Here is a 20,904-nt window from a genome sequence, read left to right as displayed (position 1 = left end):
AGCTCTCACCATAAATAGTAGCTTAATATTGCTATTGACATCTATTTCACATATTTTATACACTTATATGACTATATTAATTTTTAAGATGTGCCACAAATTTCTTCCAAATAATACTTATAATTCCTTCTTTACAAACTTCTGTCATAGACTCTTAAAAGAATGAATTCTAGAAGGCACTCCATTTTATTTTCCACATTTAAAAGGTTCTTCCTTATATAATGAATTGAAAAATGTTCTTTTCCTTCTCACAACTATGAACAGTAACTTTTATTAAAATTTTCCTTTCTCAAACTTCCAATTCAATACCATTGTTAATCACCATTTCTTCTGACAGTAGTAGCTCCAAAATTCTAAACAGGAGCCATCATATTACGACATACGCGCTCAAGCAGATACTGCATTGTTTGTTAATAGAATTAAAAACTGATTAACTACTGGTAGACCTTTGTTTGCTCAGAAACAAGGGCCAGTTTTTTACTGATTTCAGTAAAATAAATGTAATGTATCATCTTCATTCTGTGATGTATACCTATCTATGTTTTTAAAATATCTTTGTATGGCTAAATGCTCATCCAGCTGACATCACAGACCAATCAAAGCTAACTGCATAGAAGCAAAAAGAGCTGTCAAAAAAATGTAATGTCATGAGCGCTGTAAGGCATGTTACCCAGAAAGGTACAATTCCCTCAAGACACTCCTGGGAGGTGTGGAAAGGACTTCTTTCTTCTAGCATTGTTAGGTGGAATTGCCTAAGTATTTGAGCTAGGAACTTCAAATCAGAATACTGAGTTTGGCGACCTTCTTTTGAATATATCCAGGAAAAAATAAATTTAGACATCACTGCAGAGATGAAATTCAACATAATAATTTTAAGTAAAAAGTTAACAATGGACTTAATTTTGATTCTGCTATTTGAGAAAGATGTTCATTGAATACTTTAAATAGCTTACACATTTTAGTAGTAAATGAGGCAAAGATCATTTCTATTGTAAAACTAAGCTTTTTGAATTTTCATTGCATACTAGATTGCATTCAATTTGTTTATACTATCAGATGAATAAAGAAAAGCTTGTCTTCAATGAGAGTCTTTAAAAATGTTGACAGATGGGGCGCCTGAGTGGTTCAGCTGGTTAAGTGCATGATTCTTGATTTCAGCTTAGGTCATGATCTGAAGGTTCTTTGTTAGATGGAGCCCCATGTGGGGCTCCCTGCTCAACAGCATGGAGCCTGCTTGGGATTCTCTCACCTCTCTCTCTGTCCCTCCCCTCCCCCTGCTCATGCATGCTCTCTCTCTCTCAAAATAAACATTTAAAAAACTAAAAATATTGACAGATCTAACATATAAAAAAACTAACTTCATAATTCTTCAAACATCACTTGTGTCTTTGCCTTAGATGAGATTCTGTGTCCCATAGAAAAAGTGTAAACATTTATTAGGCATCCAAATACTCTTCCTTTTTATTTGCAAAAATTTAATGAATATATGTGTTAGAATAAATTTATAAAAGAAACATAAATTTTACATTCTTTTCTTTCAAAAAGGGATAAAAATTGATTAAGGAAATATTGTCATTAAGAAATGTCTACATGTAACAACTCAATGATGTAAATGAGTGATAAATAAATCCCTGTACTAGGTTGATAACAGAATGGAACAGTTGCTAAGAGTGGAGAGTAGTTATTTTATGGTTGACATCCTTTAATTAACTTAAATTCAGCTGAAGAAATCAGGGTCCTCATTCACTTTATTCAATCTTGAAATAACACATCCCCTAAGAATTCTCTCCTCTAACTGAAATTCTCACATAAGAATGCTACGTTGACTAAATTCTTGATGTTATTTTCTTGTAAATTCTTTGGAAATCTAAGAAAATAGACTAGCAGCATAAAAAATGTATTTCTCCAAAAAGTCTTTCTGCACACTTGCTTAGAAGATACCCATTTAAATAGAATTAGAAACTTTAAAAGTTAAAACAAGTTATCAATTCACTTTAAAAAGTAAATGTATGGGTTCTGTGCTTTACACACCCACCATATTGCTTCTACTCTCATAGCGACTTTTGCCCTTTCATAGTACTGGTTCCAGTTGCAATTTCATATTTGTCTGCATAATTTTTCTACACTGTAATTACTATCTACATGGAAGTTCAAGAGCAGTTAGAAAGAATCTCTGTTTTTAACTGTGACATTTTATCCCTGGCACCTAGCTGAATGGATGGCACATAACAGACAATCTCTAAAAACTGGAATTACTAGGTAGATGGGTTGAAGGACAGATGTTGCCATCTTAGTTCACTGTCAACATCTGAACGCTTACATAATGACAGATGCTGTGCTAGGTGCTTGCCACATGTGCTATTCCTGTATGTTTATTATTAAGCTCTAGGAAATAGTTAAAAACATGGTCACATTCAGTTACCATCATTTTGACACCTCTAATTGAGCAAGACAAATTACACAAACTATGTCAATCTCAAAAATTGTAAGTGTGACAACAAAAATCACAATATATTATTAATATCTGAGCTTCAACACCCAATTTCCAGTTATCTGTGTCCATGAGAATACTGAAATAAGCTCTGACAAACAGAAATGTTTTTATTTTAACCTCTATAAGCTACTACTTTCACTCCTGTCCAAAGTTAACATGACTAATCACAAATCTGAGAGGACACAGATGTCCAAATCAAGGGATATCTAGGAAACAAATACAAAGAGAATAAAAAGATTATGTTTAAAGTCACTTGAAGCATACTAAAATATAGCCAACCTTAAATTATATTCTCAATGCAAATGTGTATAAGGCAGGGGAGAGATGTCAGAATTTTGTCACCAAAACTTGATAGTGTGCTGTATTATGAACAGATACTCCACTTCATTTAAACATCTATCCTGATAATTTAGTATTTTCCACAGAGATGTTGTAGCAATGATACAGTTTTAAAAACCTAATGCTAAACTAAGCGGATTTCATTATATGATATACTTTCTTTCTCCCCACCCATCACTTTATAATGGACGTAAAAAACAAAACAGAGATCAATATACTATTTTATTGCAAAACTTATGACATTTACTTTAGTAAGAAGCATATACGAAACTAACAAATTCAGTTTTGTATAAATTTTTTTAAAAAGTTAAACTTCATACAAGCAGTATTTATAATATGCTATTTTTTTAAAGAGAACTAGTTCTCTACAAAAAAACCCTGAATGTGTTAAAACAATTATGAATTATATAACTTATTTTTTACACTTTTAATTAGTCTTCTTATCAACATTAAGCATATAAAATCTCTATAAAACCATTCTTTGCATGTATTTTGTTACAAATGTAAGTCACAGACATATAAATTCAAACATTTCGCATTATGTCCTAGATTTTTAAAGTTCTAAAATTTTAATTCAAATAATAAATGGTATGCTTTACACACACACACACACACACACACACACACATTATAATTTAAATGAAAACTCTTACCATTGATTTTCTTTTGATAGTTAATCACGCCATTAGTTTTTCTTGATAGGGCCTTCCTATTCAAGCAGACAGTAGCCAAATCACAAAATGACATTTGGATGCTCACGTCTTCTGATGGGAGTTTTCGGCCAATTGCCAGTTGAGAATTTAAACTGAAACTAAATTACCCAAACTTCGTTAAGTTGTTTCCACACCCACCAACTGATAATGAGCAATGACTCTAAACTGGAAAATAAAGTGAGTGACTTTGATTTATCCTTTTAAGCAATCATTATGTTTAAGAAGAAATGCTACGACAAAAGAAAAAAAAAAACCTCTAAAATTCTAGTATCATCCAAGAACAGTTTTAAGTGAACTTCTAATTTCTTCTAACAAAGTTCCCTCAATTATTTTATTACCCAAATTAACACACAATAAAGATGGCATTTATTCAATGATATATCTATAAACTGTACTGTTGCAAACTTGAACCCTGTCAAACACTGACTCCAAATATTAACTGTAATATTTGGAAACATTTTGATAGTATCATCTATATTCATAAAGTATTTACTAAATCATCAACTACTTGTAGTACCATAAGAAGTTAAAGGTTACACTGAAAAGACACGCTCTGCCTGCAAATATTGTTTATATTGAGAAGACAAAAATGTATGGATACTAACTTTTAATTATAGTTCAAAAACAACTCAGCCCTTTTTCTGCACCAAATTTAGGCTCTTTTCATCTTAATTATTACAGCTAATCTTTGTAAAGGTTGTCAATTATATATGATTTTCAACCATGAAGCTTTATGGTTGTTGAGCTTCACAGTCTGTTTTGATGCTTCTCAAATATTAGGCATATTAAACTGTTCCTATATGTGATTAAGGTATAGTACAGAGCTCCAATAATTTCTGCCTAGTTACAGAACCTGACCCATTTTAATAATTTTTTTATCCTTGACCATTTAAGTGTTTGGAAAATATACAACAGAATAAAGCTAAAAGGAAAACATGAAAGGAATGGAAAAACATGTCCTGAGGTATTGCATTTACCACTGATTAAAAGTTATTTCTGAAGGTCAAGTATAATAGTCTAAAATTAAGTACACATAATTAGATTGTTATGTAATGCTCAGATTAGAATGCTAACCATAACATGTAACCCCAATTCTCACATATTCTATGTGCCTACTCTCTCTCATACACATACACGAGCACACGTGTACACACACATGTACATCTACCCAACCTACACCCTGACAGGCTTTCTGCTATCAATATCCTGATACCAAAGTATTATGTAAGAGAGAATATAAGGTGAATAATCAATTTATGGTAAAATCAAGAGAAAGTAACTTTGGCACAAAGTCCAGAGCTTAACAAAATTGCCATGTCTTTGAGTTAATCACACTGACCCCCAATTTGATATCCTAGAAAAGGCTTATTCCGTTTTATTCAATAATTTTAATCCAAAATCCTCAATAGTAGTAACATTTGCAAACTATTCAGTGACTAACAGAATTCTTTCCTGGGTACTATGAGATACAGAGAAAAGACGAAATTCCTTTCTCAGCAAGTTTATAATCCAAAACATAACATGGGGGTGGAGGAAGGAGAAAAACAGCTCAGAAAGACATATAAGTGGTGAGATTTTCAAGAAAAAAACAAATACACTGGGGCAGCTTAAATTGTTTGAATGAGTTTGTCATATGTGAGGCTGATCTGAGAAGACTTTATAGCAAGAACATTTTTAAAGCAGAAAATATACAACCATTTTATTCTTATTTAGCCTAATGAAACCCACAAAGCAAAAATTAATTACAGAATACAGCTACAGAAGTAGTCCTGTCCTTACTCTGGAATAAGACCAAAGATACATTCTTTAGTCAAATGAAATTACAGAACATTGGAGATATATATATATATATATATATATATATATATATATATATTTTTTTTTTTTTTTAATGGGCCTTCAGTAGAAGAGAAATAATTTTAAATTTGCTTATGTCACTCACTCTAGTAATGCTAATCATCATGGCAGTAACTTAATTTTTAATACAAGACACATAATCCTGAAGAGTACCATGAGATTAATAAAATCATGAATCAAAAAAAGCACAGAATGATTTGCTTGGTGTGAATGACATTATCGATAATGAACCTGACACAACAAAACCAGTTTCACATTCCAGCAATAATGAACAGCAAGGGACCTGCCAATGTGTTCGTATCTATCTATCTATCTATCTATCTATCTATCTATCTATCATAGATAAAATACGTCCTACTAATCTGTAAGAGTTTTAGATTTTAACATTATCCCTAATTTTATAAATGAGGAAACAGTTCCAGTAATATTACATTATTTTTGCTAAGTGACACAACTAGTCAATAGCAAAATCAAGACCCCTAAAGAACAAATGGTTTTATTACTACATTCAAGGAAAGAAACTGCTGTATCTAGAAAAAGATGTAATTTTCTTAGAAAGATTTCAACTTTTTAACCTCCAAACTACATCTCAGACACTCATATAATCAGCCCCAGCAAATGCAAAGAACCAGTGCATAAAGTTAGGGAAATAAAGCTGTATGATTAAACTGAACTTTCTTTATATGCTTTATAGCATACGTTCAGTCTTACACCAAACTCTTAGAGACTAAGAATGTGGGTTTGAGGAATATATAAAATTGTATCAAATCTTTTTATAAAAAAATACAATTTCCTAGAATTTGCCATGATATTACTTCTATTTTTATTTCACTTCCTGGCACCCTCTTTTACCCGTTTTTCATAAATTGTCTAGCAATTTAAGCATGCTACATGGATAGCATTAGAAATAAGAAGTCTTATCTTGACTGTTTCAGGTGATATAACTAATGCCAACTATATATAAATGGTCAGAAAGAGAGGTTCAGAATATTTGTAAATGGGAAATATAAAAAGAAATAGTCAAAATACTGCTTAGATTTATTTAGTTGTAAGGATAACTAACTCAACTGAGATTTCATTGTCTATTCAGTCATAACTCATAAGATGCTTCTAGTGAAACACAACATCTTTTTAGTTCAGTTGGTCTCAAAAGTTAGAGTACTCCTTAGGCAAAACCTAAATTCTTTCATCACTCACCACTCCTTAGGCAACACCTAAATTCTTTCATCACTCACCAAAACTCTTTTGAACAGGCAATGATGCTAAACAAATTAATTCCAACTTACCAACCACAACAATCACATGTCTGTATTTATGAACAAATCTCAATAAAGCTCATTTATTTCCTTTGAAAGTAAGAATCCTTGCTTTCTTAGACTTAACTCACCTTTAAATTTCATACATCATTCTTAAACATAAAAAAATTTTAAATCACATGTTTGATTCTCATTCAAACCCTGCCTCCAGCCCACTCACCATTCCCTTCCCAGTATTTCTGGGAAGTTTTTAATAGGCAATTTTGTAGTATTTCATCACATTACATCTATGGAACTTCTCAATCAAGGTGTTCATATTATTGTGAGACAGCTCCTTAAAGGCAGAGGCTATGGCTTTTTGTTTCTTCCCTCTGATACCATCAAAACTCAATGGCACTAGATGTGTATTTAGAGTACTTACTAAGCAAATGATATCCTTACAAGCTGATCTGTAAATGGATTAATTAAAATCTATGGACAATTATAAAATTTTGTAACAATAAATATGTGATTTACTAGAGCACCCATGTAGTATTGTTTCAGGTTACTGGAACTTGCTGCAATAGGGTAAATACAAAATGGTCTTGAGAACTCTGTGAGATTTTTAACTCGTCTACATGGTTTCTAGAATAACACCTACCTCCGCATTAAAGAAACAGTACTCACTAGTAGTGTATCAACTCTTGAGAGATATCAACAAAATATTTCAACATGATTCGTCCTATTGGCTGAAAAAAATGTCTCCTACATTTTATTAAAAAATATTTTTCTTGCCTCTGAATTTGTATTTCAGTCTTCAAAAATATTCCACCTTATTTTATTCATATGATCAACCAAATTAATCAACAAAATCTTGTCCTATATCATTTATTTCTGATTAAAGAGATATTACAAGCTACTGTATTTTAGGGATATTGACTCATTAATCATTATAGTATCATACTGAATGAAGTAGGCAAATGTCATTTCCAAAATAAGTGGGACATTAATTTTAAAACATACAGGGAACTAGCATTTGTTAAGATATCTCCTACACTAGATTTAAGATGCATTATTTTTAATCCTCACAACCCTCAGATATAAGTATAACATGCCTATTGCCTATTTTCCACCTGTGAACCTAAGATTCTGGTGCTATTAAATGATCCAGTTATAATCGTCTTCAGTGTCTGTCTAGCTTCAAAATCCAAGCCCATCTCTCTTACAGTAACTACCTGGAACACATGCCAAGTACCATGCTTTTTGGAAAAAAAAGGGGGGGGGTGTTGGGCACAAAGGGGCAGGTTCATGAGACAGAGAGAAAGGCATCAAATGAAATAAAAAACATCATAAAATCCAAGTACTTCCCTCACTTAAGTGCTCTTCAAGCCCATTAAGAACCTTCTTTCTCTTACTTTATTCACAAATACCCTTCTCTGCATGCTAGTAGCCATATGAATTAATATCAAGCTTTGAAAAATAGAAACACCATTTAACAATACGCAAAAGAACAATAGCTATGGAGAACTGTTCGCTGTTAAGGACAAATGGCCCTATGACATACCTCAGTAGCCCCTGGAGACACTGTATTAACAAATATTCATCAACAATTCAGAATCATTAAAACATAAAGGCTTTCCAAGACACTTTACAATAAGAATGGCTGAGATGAAAGATTTTAGCAAGCAAAGAAGGGAAGCATCTGTTATCTGGAAATGTACTAACTGAATATCCAGTGATGATAAACTATTTTATCTAGAAACCTTCAAGAAGTATACATGCTATCATTTTGTATTTTCAAAACAGGATACAGTAGTGTGAAATCAAGCATTATAAATTTGGAGGAAAAAACAGTATTAAAAATTCCAAAAAGTATGAAGTTCTTAATTACCAGAAAACTACGGGCCCTGTATTAACACAAACTGCCATAAACTATGCTCCTTTCAAAATAGACTTTCACAGCCTCACTACTTCAAAAATGCAGGTGAAATATTTGTTGTTCCAATATACTTTTCCTCTCTCTTCCCTTCTCTCTGTACCATTACACTGAAGACTTCTCATTGTAACTTGAAGAAAAATGTTACCCCATGTAGCATGGCAAGTGGAACAAATTCACATTTAAAATTATCAGAGGGTCTTTAGGAGTTCTGATACTCTCAATACCAGACGGTGTACAGGCTGACTCTAAGAAATGTTATAGCTCCTGTAACAAAACCCAGTTTCTCTAGCATCTTAAGCAAGGTTTCACACAGTAATTATCACTGCAGTACATAATTTAGCACGTGTGACCCTTTGTACAGGAACAATTCTGAAACATAGCAGCCAAAAGCATAGTTATTTATGTGCTCTGTTACCCTGATTTAGGGGGAAAAGAGACAAAAGAGGATCAGTTCCATACAAAGAACACAGTACTCCGCAAAAACAAGTAAAGTTTAGTTGAAAGGAAACGGAGGAACTAAGCTGGCAACTGAGAAGCATAAACCATTTTGGCCTAGATTTGTTTGTAATGACAGTGTGACCCAGATACTCAATATTTGGCTAATATCTAAAAATCTGAAAACTGAAAGAAATGGTTTAAGTTGATTATTTTAGTCCAAATGATGGGTGCTTAAAAATATACAATTAGCATTTTCTATACAGAGATTTTTAAAACTGTAAGTATTTTTGCTTTGTAAGTAATCCCATGAGTTATATTTCACCTTTATAGCCATATAATAAGGATGAAACTATTACTGAGATCATGGGACAAAAATCTTCTGAAGAGCAGAAGGAGAATATACACTTTTCAAAGTAAAGCTTATTTAAGAAACTATTTATATAAACTGAAGTTTGTTCCATTCATGGCCCACACAGTTCATTCTAGAGTTGTCTATTAAGTGTCGAGAAAATTTTTGGAAAAAAATTCCTCAGTAGCTATCAAAGTGCTGCTAACGAGGGTGCTGGAACAGGAGACAGAGAACAGACCCACCAGACACCACCTCATACTTCCTGGGAGTGACAGGGAAAGCTGCTGGTGCTTCCTGTAAGCGAAGAGTTCAGACAGCACATGCTCCTTAATGCACCTGTAGCGACAGTACTGAGTGTTTATCCAGTGCTTCCTTCCTAATGATCCACGATTTGATTCAGTATCCAAGTCTCCCCCAGTAGACCCGTGGACCTCAGGGGAAGCGGACAGACCCTGAGCCTCCAGTCTAGCCCACAATTAGTCTAATCCATTATTATGGTAAGTCCCTTCTCCCTTGCCAATGATTAGTTTAGGTGTTTTAGACAAATTTAGGTCAATGAGAAGCAAGCAGGGGTGAAGGTAAAGGGTAACTGCTTAAGAGAAAGAAAAAAGCTATAATGTCTTTGAAAGTGAAGTTATCTTCTTTGGATCTGAAAGAAACATATAATCCTGATTGCAATTGGTAGCCATTCTGTAACTACAACACTGGGATAAACCAATACTGTGTAGAAAAAGTAGAACAGAAAGCCAAACTGAATCCTTTAAGAAATCACTGAGCCACTGACCTAACAATGTATGTCTGCTGCAATAACTCACTTCTGGTGCTTTCTTATGAGTTAATTAATATCCTTTGAAGTCAAAAATCAGATGAATCTGGAAATGAATTAGCTTTTAGAAAACCGATAGGTGCCAAGTTCTCAATACTTTCAGAAGATTATAAAACCTATTTTTACCTATTCCTGGCTTTTAAAGAATAACGTTATATATTATTTTTCTGTATTTTCTTAATTGCCTACAATAATTGTATATTATATATGTTATTGGAAGGCAGTATTCAAAATATCAGAGTGTAAAAAACAATTGAGCCTCTTCTTGATCATTAATACAAAAGTCAAATTATGCTTTTAATACAGTACTGCAATGAGTCCCTGATCTACTCAGATTGCTATAGTGTGATTTCTCTGATATCACAGGTCTCTTGTTCTTGCTGTACTTTACTCCTAACTGTTTAAGAGAGAACCATTAGACTTTCATCTACATTTGATTGGTTCCCTGTACCCTATACACTCCCATCCTACTCTGAGTTCCCAGTCATGCATATTCAGAGCACTGAATTTGCTAGAAATATGCTCTGAAACTTATAAAATTATTTTGGGGACAGTGAATTTTTCTTTGAACTTAGTTTAAACTAAAAATACCATCTAGATAATTAGTTTTGTACTTCTTATAAATAATATCTCATTTCCTCTTTTCTTCTTTTTCTTTCCTTCCTAATTTTGACGTTTCCTTTGCCTAGAAATAATTTTGATCTTTTACCTACATATAGAAGACCTCTATAAAGCAGAAGGTATAAAACAGAGATGTTTGGGCCAAATATATTTCACGGGCATATTTTGCACAGTAGTCACAGAGTATTTTTAAAACAGCTGAATTAGTTACCAACTAATTCACATAAAGATGTGTATTTTAGGATCCTTTTGAAAAACTAAAAAACTTGGCAACAATCAGCATTAATTCTTACATGGCCACAATCAAGTGAAAATAGAATACTGGCTGTCCCTCTCCCCACTAAGATAAGCATAAACTTTCCACAAGTCCAGTCTCCATATATGTCCCTAAATGGCCTAATTCTTCACAGTCAGAAGTCCTTATTATTTGACTTGCTGCTCCTAATACAGCAGATAATAACACCCCTAAGTACACAAAAGATACTGCTGGCCAAGAAAATAAAGCAGTTCATAAGGTATTCAGGGAAGCAGGCTTCCAAAATTTTCTCCTCTTGAGTCTTCTAATTTAACTAGGAGCCCGTTTCTGGAACCAATGATCCAGCAATAACTTATAAAGAAAAAAGTGTTTCTTAATAGAATGTTCCTTGAAACAAAATGGTTTAAATTTCTAAGTTTCAACCAATCAATCAAGAATAGGAGAATCCTAAATATTCAATCAACTTTCAAGTCTGATACTGACTAAAGAGTGGTAGGAACAAGGTAACATGCACTATGTGTGTACATAAAATTATTCATATGCTTTACCATATAAATTAAGATGACAAATTCTCTTTTGAAACTAGATTCTCCCTATGCTATTTAATGGAATCAAGTAATAGGAATTAGCTCAATTCACAAATTACTTGAGGAATAATGCTTTCTAAATTATATAACAGTCACTTCCTAACATTCAAGCACAAGTTATTGAAGGGATTTTGGAGAGTATTTTGCACACATCCTATGCATGGAATAGCAATAATACTGGGTTTGTATTTCTGTCAAATCCCTAGGCTTTGTCTACCTCAAAAATTTCAAGTCTATCACCTTCTCTCCAACTCAACTGCTGTATCCATCATCTCCAACCTCATGTACACAAACAGCTTGTAACAATAGGCTTCTATATTCACTGCAGTCAGATTCATGTTTTTCAAATGAAAATTTAATCACGTTACACCTCTACTTAAAACCTTTCCAAGGCTTCCCAATATCCTTTAGGATACAGACTAAGATCATATCATCTGTTTCCTACATTCCTCTCCATCTTTATTTCTCCTTCTTCTCAATGCTCAGATAATACTGGAATCCTTTCCATTCTTTTGCTTTTGCAGACACTATTTCTGCTACCTGCAACCCTCTCTGACTCATGCTGGTTCTTCCCAACTAAGCCTAAAAGTTACTTCTCTTGTCCTTGCCTGATTTGCCCATTAATACTACCTCACCATGCCAGGCAGTTAGGTTTGCCTATTACGTACTCTAGTATCACCCTGTAAATTCTCTCTTACTGTTCATCTTAGTTGTAATTATTTAATTTCAGTTTTTTCCAAAGTTTTTGGCTTCATGAGAACACAGACCTTAATTGTTTTATTTAATGTCTTGCAATATAATTTAATGTAATTCCAGGCATACAATACTAGCATTTAATAAATATTTGTTGAATAATGGATCTCTTAAAATTGAAGTTAATCCATAACTAAATTATTGTTGAGAAGGCAGCACAGTACAGTAGATAATACACTTATCTGGAGGTCTTGAAGACCTGGTTATTAGTCCCGTATCTACTACTTACTGTGTGACTTTAGGTCTCAAACACTTGGATTCTATACCTTAATAACACTATCAAACACCTGATCTGTCTTCCTTATGCAGTTGTCGGGAGGGGGAGAAAATGAAATAGTCTAGTACACTTTTTCACCTTAATATTTTTCAAATCAAGAGGAGTCTTAGAGTAAATATCAGAAAAACCTGCCAGTCATTACACGTTATAATACCTTGTCACTGCCTACCCAAGTGCGAACTTAGACATGACCAAGAATATACCTTTTGTCACCTCTGTTATCTGCAGATAGAACCATATACAGTGGAGTTTTAACCTAACATCAAGATCTTCTGGATGACTTTCAAGAGAAATTACTTAACTTCTAATAATATGTAATATAATTAGTAAAAAAAAGCTACAAGTTTAATTAAATAGGAAATGGAAACCAAGCCATAAATTTAAGTATGCTATCAATTCTAAAGGTGTTAGAGGTCAAGAGTAGCATGTGGCTGCAATGCTTGTGGCTAAAAGTAATTCAGAATAATCCTCAGATAGAATGTTCCTTCCTCCCACAAGAAAAGTATCTCATTTTTTCCAAAAAGAGAGGAAAATGTTATTAAATCAAAGGATGTCTCTTACAATTGCTGATTTATTTGAATAAAATATAGTAATATGAATACGTTCTACAAATTATGTGCCATACAAATAGGTGCCCATTGTGTGCTGTGTACAAAAAAATAGTGCTTTACATAAAACTTAATAAAAGCTTCTCCCAAAAATTACCTATAAAATCTATGCATAAAAATAAGATGAAACAAGATTCTAATGTCATTAATTTTTTAGAGGAAATGAAATATTCCCCTTTTAGTAGACAGACTTGCCAAAACAGACTCCACTTCTTTCACTCTGTTCTCACTTTTAGCATGTCCCACATAATCCGGAACACTGTCATATGTCTAATTATTTAAAATATTCCCCTGGGAACCCTGTTCTAATATGTAATCATTACTACTGTCCAAAAATTCTTCCTTATGTCTTTCTCCATTCTTTCAATTGTCTGTTATATTTAATGTGATATTTTATTTGTGTCTTTGCAGATATTGTTTAAAGCCAAATCAATATCCTCTTCAATGTGATCTTCAAGCGTGAAATAGGACACGGGCTTTCACTTATTTTATACAAGTAGTACCGGTTTTCTAGGACTTGCTTACCTGGTGACCAAAACCATGTACTGACAATATGACAGGTTGGTGGTACTGGTGACTACTGAGACTAAAACAAACAATACGTGACTCAAACAGAATCAAATTTTTGCCTATCAGTACCATGCTCCTTAAGCAAAGGAAGTATAGTAACTCTACGCCCTCCTTATAAAGGACCACTGGAAAATTATATATCTCTTCAGACTTCTTTCTCTGATTCAGTTTGTTAATCCCTATGGCAAAGGACTTATATATTAGATTGTAAATAAATTCTGGAAGATGACCCAGAAAGACCACTTAGGAAAAGTCACAAGACTTCCCTGCATAATATAAGGTAGAATAGAATGTAGAGCTATGGCAAATAAGAACAGCAAACTTCTTTAAACATTGCTACCAATCAGCAGTTCATTACATTGTAAACAGCCCATACAGAACAGTTTATAAAGAATTTTGCATGAAACAGATGCTTAGATTAGAAGACCTATAAATTATGTGGCTGTTATAAACTTTACTCAAAGTGGAACAATCAATATACCTTGATAAGGCTGATAAGACTTTAGATAAATTATGACTCATCACTAAAATTATACTTTAAGTACTATCATCACAAATATATACATTATTTAAACATGAAGGTCAAGGGGAAAGGTGTGGTAAGAGTAACTGAATTTCCAGCGCTATGCTGTGTACTTCCAAATCATCTCATTTAACTGGTAAATTTTCCTGTGATGTTAACATTACTATGTGAGTTGAGAAAACAGTAAATAATAGCCGTTAAGTGACTCTATTATAAAGTCAGCATACAAATCCTCATGTGCTTGAATATACCAGTTTGTGAAACGTGGTAATGGCCAACAGCTAAATTCAGAAAAAAATTCAATACAGTTAGAGTTTCCAAAGTTGGCTACAACAGTATGTCCCATCCCATTTTCTCTTTTATAGTGTGATTTCCTGTGCCAAGAAATAAAACCAATTTGCCCTCCTCTTGATATGGGCTGGTCTTGTGATCTGCTTTGACCAACAGAATGGGCACAGTGATTCTGGGTCATTCATGAATCTGGGCCTTCAAAGAGCTACAGCTTCTGCCTTTGCCTTTTGGAACATTTTTTCTTGGAATCTGGCTATCCTGATGCGAGGGAGCCAATTAACATCAGAGAGAGGCACCCTTAGCGAGAACTAAGGGCCAGGGGCCAGCAACCTGCATCCATTGCCAGTCATGTGAGGAGGCCTTTTGAGTCTGCCCTGCCTTCCTAGCACTACAAGGAAAGCCACACAAGGCAGAAGATTCACCCAGTCAACCCTTAAAATGATGAGAAGTAGTAAATTACTGTTGTTTAAGCCACTAAACCTTAGAGTGGTTTGTTATGAAGCAACTGATAAGTAAAACACTATTTCCCTTAGAAATGTATTTCAACAATACCAGTGTCAGCACTTAAATGGCCAATAAAAACCAGAATATACTTGGTTTCTGTGACTGAAATAGAATTGTGAAAAAACATAATAAAGCCTAAGCTTTAAGAATTACTAAGGGTTTGGGCACCCAGGTGGTTCAGTCAGTTAAGTGTCTGACTCTTGATTTCAGCTCAGGTCATGATCTCAGGGTTTGTGAGTTTGAGCCCCACACTGGGCTCCACACAGAGCGTGCAGAGCCTTCTAGGGATTCTCTCTCTCCCTCTCTCTCTCTCTCTCTCTCTCCGCCCCTCCCAGGCCCACTTTCTCGCTCTCTCAAAATAAATAAACTTAAAAAAAAAAAAAAAGGTTACACTTAGTTTAAATAAAAAAAAACCAGTAGGGTTCAGTGCTTAAAATCACAATGTGTCATAAAATGACAAGGACTATTTATGGATAAAGTTAATACTGACAAATCACTAAGTCTTAAAATAAGAAAATAAGAAGGCATCACTTTAAGTTCAAAAAAGAAAGACAAATAGGTAACAAGGCAGAGTTTGGTTAGATCAAAATAGATAATCCAGATTAAATTTCTTAGCCTATGTATTATAGACTACCATCATATGAATAGTATACAATAAAATATACAGCACTAAATCATACTAAACATTCTATCTTATTCAGAAAATTCTTCAAAGAAGAATTAAAATAGCAACACACCACAGAAGGAGCAAAATACCAAATATTCATAAATATTTCCAGTTGGCAGAGTCTGGATTACAGTCTACTGTCTTACATTAAACATCTATTATATGAAAGTACTGTTATACCATGAAATATGCTGAGTACACACAAATTAAAAAAAATTCTTTTAGATACTCTTAGGGATAGCAGATGCTAATTTATTACAAAAAGTAAGAATATAGTTGATTTATGAAAGATAACCATCATCTCCAGTGGTGTCATTGACAAGGAGATTACTTAGATAGACAATTGCTTTGATCCAATAAAACAGAGTCTCTTATGATTTAAACAGCAGAGAGAAAATAACCTGGCATAATTCCTACTTTGCTGCTATAATAAAAGGTAGAAAAATGGAATTTCACATATTTAATATAATCATAATTCTTACAAAATAAAGAATTCTAAAATATCACATAAAGAATAAAAACAACTCTCATGTTTTACCAAACTAACTCTGTCATTTCATCTACTTAAAAAGATTTCTGAAAAACTAGAAGAAATTCAATGATTTACTCAATTTTAAAACTCAATTTTATTTCGAGGCAGACACTATGGAAAATACTATATCCAAAAGGAAAAATGTATTTTGCTAAAAGGAACTCCCAAGGCAACTTTACCATAAGGGTAAGGTCTAATGATTTATAACTACTACATATCTTTTCAGTTGCTACTGGAGAATACACATTTAAAACAGATTTCTTCGTTTTCTTAGGTTGACCTCAGATATTCAGTGAGCATTAAGGTTGCAGCAATGCCCAAGCCCTTGCACATTCACACAAAGTTACTCTTTGGCTGTAAAGGATCCTTTTAAAAGAGAGAAAGTGAATATAATGGAGGAGAAAGGGACTGGGGAGGAAGAAAAAGCCGCTTTTGTGCCATATGAATTATTTATTCAGTCAAGCAATGAACTCACTATTTCCAACTCTAACAATCTATCAGGGAACTCTAAATAAGTGAACTCAAAGAGTAATAAAGTTTAAAAACTATCACTACTTACCAAGCTTGATTTTTTTTCTACTTGCAAACATTTTTAACTTTGTAAATTATATTTTTACAGAGTAATTTATAGTTCTAAATAAATCAGACAAGGTGTCAATTTTTAAAAGACCAAAAAAATCAGCTAATAACTTTCATCAGAGGATATTAGGAATTAACAAACTATGTTTTTGTTATTTTTAAAAAAATATGTATCTTTGAGAGAGACAGAGCATGAGCGGGGGAGGGGCAGAGAGAGAGGGAGACACAGAATCTGAAGCAGGCTCCAGGCTCCGAGCTGTCAGCACTGAGCCTGATGAGGGGCTCAAACTCAAGAACCACGACCATGACCTGAGCCGAAGTCAGATGCTTAACAGGCTGAGTCACGCAGGCGTCCCTATTTTTTTGTTACTCTTAATTTAGAAACCCAATTGCAAAAATGCCCATTTATCAACCTTTTTACTACTACTATTATTTGTGCCTGCTTAATAATTAAGTATCTTAAACTGGCTCAAGAAAACCTTTCTCCATTGGTGATAATGTCATCGCGATCTGTTTTACAGAAATCTCTAGAAGGTCGTCTGGTTCTTGATAAGCATAGTCGAGTTAGAGTCATATTTCCCTCACAACCATTAATGATGTTTGGTTGCTTAAATTATTAATAGAGATTAAGCCTTTGAATAAAGGCAGTTAGATAAGGTACTTGTTTCCTGAAAAGAGAAATAATCAGGTTTAATCTATGCCCATCACCTTCTCTTTACATATTTGAGATGATGCAGAATTTTTGCCCCCTTTCTCATCACAAAATAATTTACTCTAGAAATATGAAAACACTTTGCCTTTTGTGTGAATGTTTGAATCGTCATTGCTCTCTCTTTTTGGCTTTGACTGAGGCATTTGTAACCTATAACCCCCACACAGAATGCAACTTCTTTTGAAAAGTTACACACAAATCCTTATACTTTCATTCTCTATTTAAAGTTGTTTGAAAATCGCTAAGTCTCAACAGAAGTGTCTATAATTTGACTGGACTAGTATTTTCAGATAAAATACCCAAATAGTAAGCCTAATATCTTGTCATTTGGTCTAGCTCCCTCCGTGGTCCAGGTGCCTCTGATTCTCCCTGCTTCTGCTTTCCTTTCAGACAAATCATCTGGTAAGACACAAGCACTGATCCTTGTTTAAGCCCCCTCCCCCCTTCCCGCCCCCCCTCCCCCCCAGCCAATGAGAATCAGAGCTGGGAGAGTACTTAAAATCCATCTAGATTTCCGGTGAGGAAACTGAGGTCCACACAAGTGCTGTTATTAATCCAGATACCCATAATTAGTTTGTGGCACAGCACAGATTAGAAACCGTGTTTTCAGACACCATCTGGTGCTCTCTGCTCCATGTCTTCACCAGCCTCCCAAAAGGATCCTGGAATTCATACTGAAGAGTATAAAATGTGTAAGGCCCTTTGGAAAGCACTTTAGCAATATGTACTGTGAGGCTTAACAGGGTTTGCCCAATAATTCCACTCCTGGGATTCTATCTTGGGATAAACTGTCAGATAAGCTTTATATACAAATATTCTTGTTGGGTATTTATAATCAGAAAAACATTTAAGAACATACGTAGCCAATAATAAGAGGAGGTGGTATATCTATTAAAAGAACTATAATGGAGCAACTGGAAATGTTTATTAAAATTTTACAGTAGTGTTAAAAAAGGAACTTTCTTATGTTAAGTGGTGCTGTGTATGTGCAGAGGGAGACAACTTAAAAAACTTATGAATGTACACAAAACAAATTTTCTCAAATCCTTAGTTCTTCATTGACATTCATTATATTACATTAAGACTGACAAAAATAAGAGAGGAATTTTATTTTAAAGAAGAGATTGTAAGGGAGAGAAAATGATCTCCAATAGATACAGCTGCCTTACTTTTTAAAAAAATTTTTTAACGTTTATTTATTTTTTGAGAGACAGAGACAGAGCATGAGCTGGGGAGGGGACAGAGAGAAGGGGGAGTCACAGATTCTGAAGCAGGCTCCAAGCTCTGAGCTGTCGGCACAGAGCCCGATGTGGGGCTCGAACTCATGAACCACGAGATCATGACCTGAGCCAAAGTCAGATGCTTAACCGGCTGAGCCACCCAGACACCCCCAGCTGCCTTGTTTTTCTAATTGGCATTGCACAATTCATTTTCTTTCTCCAGAACTTTATAGGGAACAAAAACCTGCACTGATAATCACTCCAGACTGAAAATAAATTTCCTAGAACCTAAATAAAACCTCAGGACCCTCCTTAAAGCTGAACTTCATTTTACTTAGGAGAATTGGAATGATTATCTTCCAAGTGATTTGAGTAGTATTTTTAAAGTCCTCTATTAGCCACTAAATATCCTTTATCAAAGCTTCCAGTGATCTTCAATAGAAGCCTTTCAAAAATCTCACTCTTAAAAATGTGTAAATCTTGCCTAATCTTAACCCCAAGTTTGGGGCTGAACTAGAAGACGCAGAGTCTGAGGACAGAAAATCATTCTGTGCATCTATCATCAACCAGACAGTGCAGAAAAAAAAGTGCAAAGGATATTAATATTATTTAAGACTCAAAAGTCTGATAACACACTTATTTATTCTGTAACCTATAGTGAAAGAAGACCTGACAATTGACATTACTGAACATGCATGACATGTGGCAGAAACAGGACACAAATGGGACTTATGTGAATGTTGACAAAAGTTATTAAGCTTGTAAAAGCTTCTTTTTATAATCAGCTAAAGAGACAGTAAAAAATGTTTATTTTTTTTCTAACAGGATTTTTTTCTATTTTAGTTACTGTTTCACTACTTTCTTCAGTAAGTGCTCTGTTCTTGATTTATCAAGACATATTAGATAAAAACACTCAAATGCCTTATCTATCTCAAAAAGAGAAAAAGGAAAATGGATATGTGGAAGTTCCACTTATATGTTTACTTTTTGCCAAAAGAAATAGTTATCCTCAAACCCATTTAATTTAAGATAGATTATTAAGGACAAATGGTAAAACATCTCAAAAGGCACTGTTTCAGTCACATTTTAAGTAAGAAACTCACATCATTCTATCTTTATTTTGGGTCTAAGGTTTCCGTATATCAACAACCCTCTTATACTCTCTTGCTATTTAGTCTCCCTAACTAGGATTCTGAAAAATTGTCTGGTTCCTAAAAATAACCTGAAGTAGCTGAAACACCCACGTTGGCAAGAAATTTCCCATAATTCCTATTTGTAGGAAGGTCAGAGTCTCTCACACAAGTCACTGAACAGTGTTTCTTCTGAAATAAAGTGGCTGAGGTAGAGTGAACAAACTGTAAAGTTAACTAGTAGTTCTGTCATATAGTCCCCTGTAACCTCCTCACATTTTAACAATGACTGTTCCCACTTTTAAACAACTAAACCCAGTAAGGAAATTGTACCTTCCACCTCAAACTAGCTCTGTGAACTACACCAAATCACGTAACTTTCTGAGCTTCTCAGTTCCTTCTATAAAATGACCAGACCAAATGGGTTTCTTTAACTCCCTTTCCAATTTAAAAATCTGTATTTCATTTCTCTCAGTCTTTTTCAAATCCTTTTCAAAAGTGGTAAGGCACTTGGAGTAAAAGAAAACATTCTCACCTTTCTGCGACAGCCTGCACAGAAAAGTTTTCTGGGCTTTCCCAGCATTTTCAAAAACCTCCTGAAGATCTAGAGAAGTTGATTTCCCTGATAACATGATGATTCCTATAAATGAATAAGGTTGTCTCTGCTAAAAAACCTTTGATCACTCTCCTTGTAGGCTACTAGTCACTAAGGTCTTCTGCTTAGTCAAGATAAATGCCATTACCCATAATAGGGTTTCTCTCCCATATAAGGTGTTAAGATTTTGTTTTGTTTTGTCTTTATACATTTTTGGGAAACATCAAGGCTTCTGGAAAGTAGTTTTGTATAGCTGGACAACCTATAGCACACTGGGTCTATATTCACC

The 20,904-nt window shown here is 34.0% G+C and overlaps 1 protein-coding gene and 1 long non-coding RNA gene across 10 annotated transcripts in view; one reads left to right on the top strand and one right to left on the bottom strand.

Annotated features, from left to right (window-relative positions):
• The window catches only part of LOC111561297, a 30,868-nt gene extending 15,600 nt beyond the window's left edge, over positions 1-15,268 (top strand). For both annotated transcript variants that reach the window (XR_002743707.2, XR_002743706.2), the window contains exon 3: positions 13,704-15,268. This is a non-coding gene — a long non-coding RNA (uncharacterized LOC111561297). The remainder of the gene's footprint in view (positions 1-13,703) is intronic.
• Positions 1-20,904, bottom strand: part of ZEB1 (zinc finger E-box binding homeobox 1) — a 199,337-nt gene that overhangs the window by 151,189 nt on the left and 27,244 nt on the right. For 4 of the 8 annotated variants that reach the window (XR_006600410.1, XR_006600408.1, XR_006600407.1 and 1 more), the window contains one exon: positions 3,487-3,644. The exons of 2 other annotated variants lie outside the window; for them this stretch is intronic. The gene's annotated coding sequence lies outside the window, so the exon portion shown is untranslated. Of the gene's footprint in view, positions 1-3,486; positions 3,645-18,165; positions 18,345-20,555; positions 20,560-20,904 lie in introns of all 8 variants that reach the window. 2 more of the 8 variants (XR_006600411.1, XR_006600409.1) reach the window with 2 other exon arrangements.

Source organism: Felis catus, chromosome B4 (assembly GCF_018350175.1).
Source record: "Felis catus isolate Fca126 chromosome B4, F.catus_Fca126_mat1.0, whole genome shotgun sequence".
Lineage (NCBI taxonomy): Eukaryota > Metazoa > Chordata > Mammalia > Carnivora > Felidae > Felis > Felis catus.
This window is presented reverse-complemented; position numbering and strand designations above follow the sequence as displayed.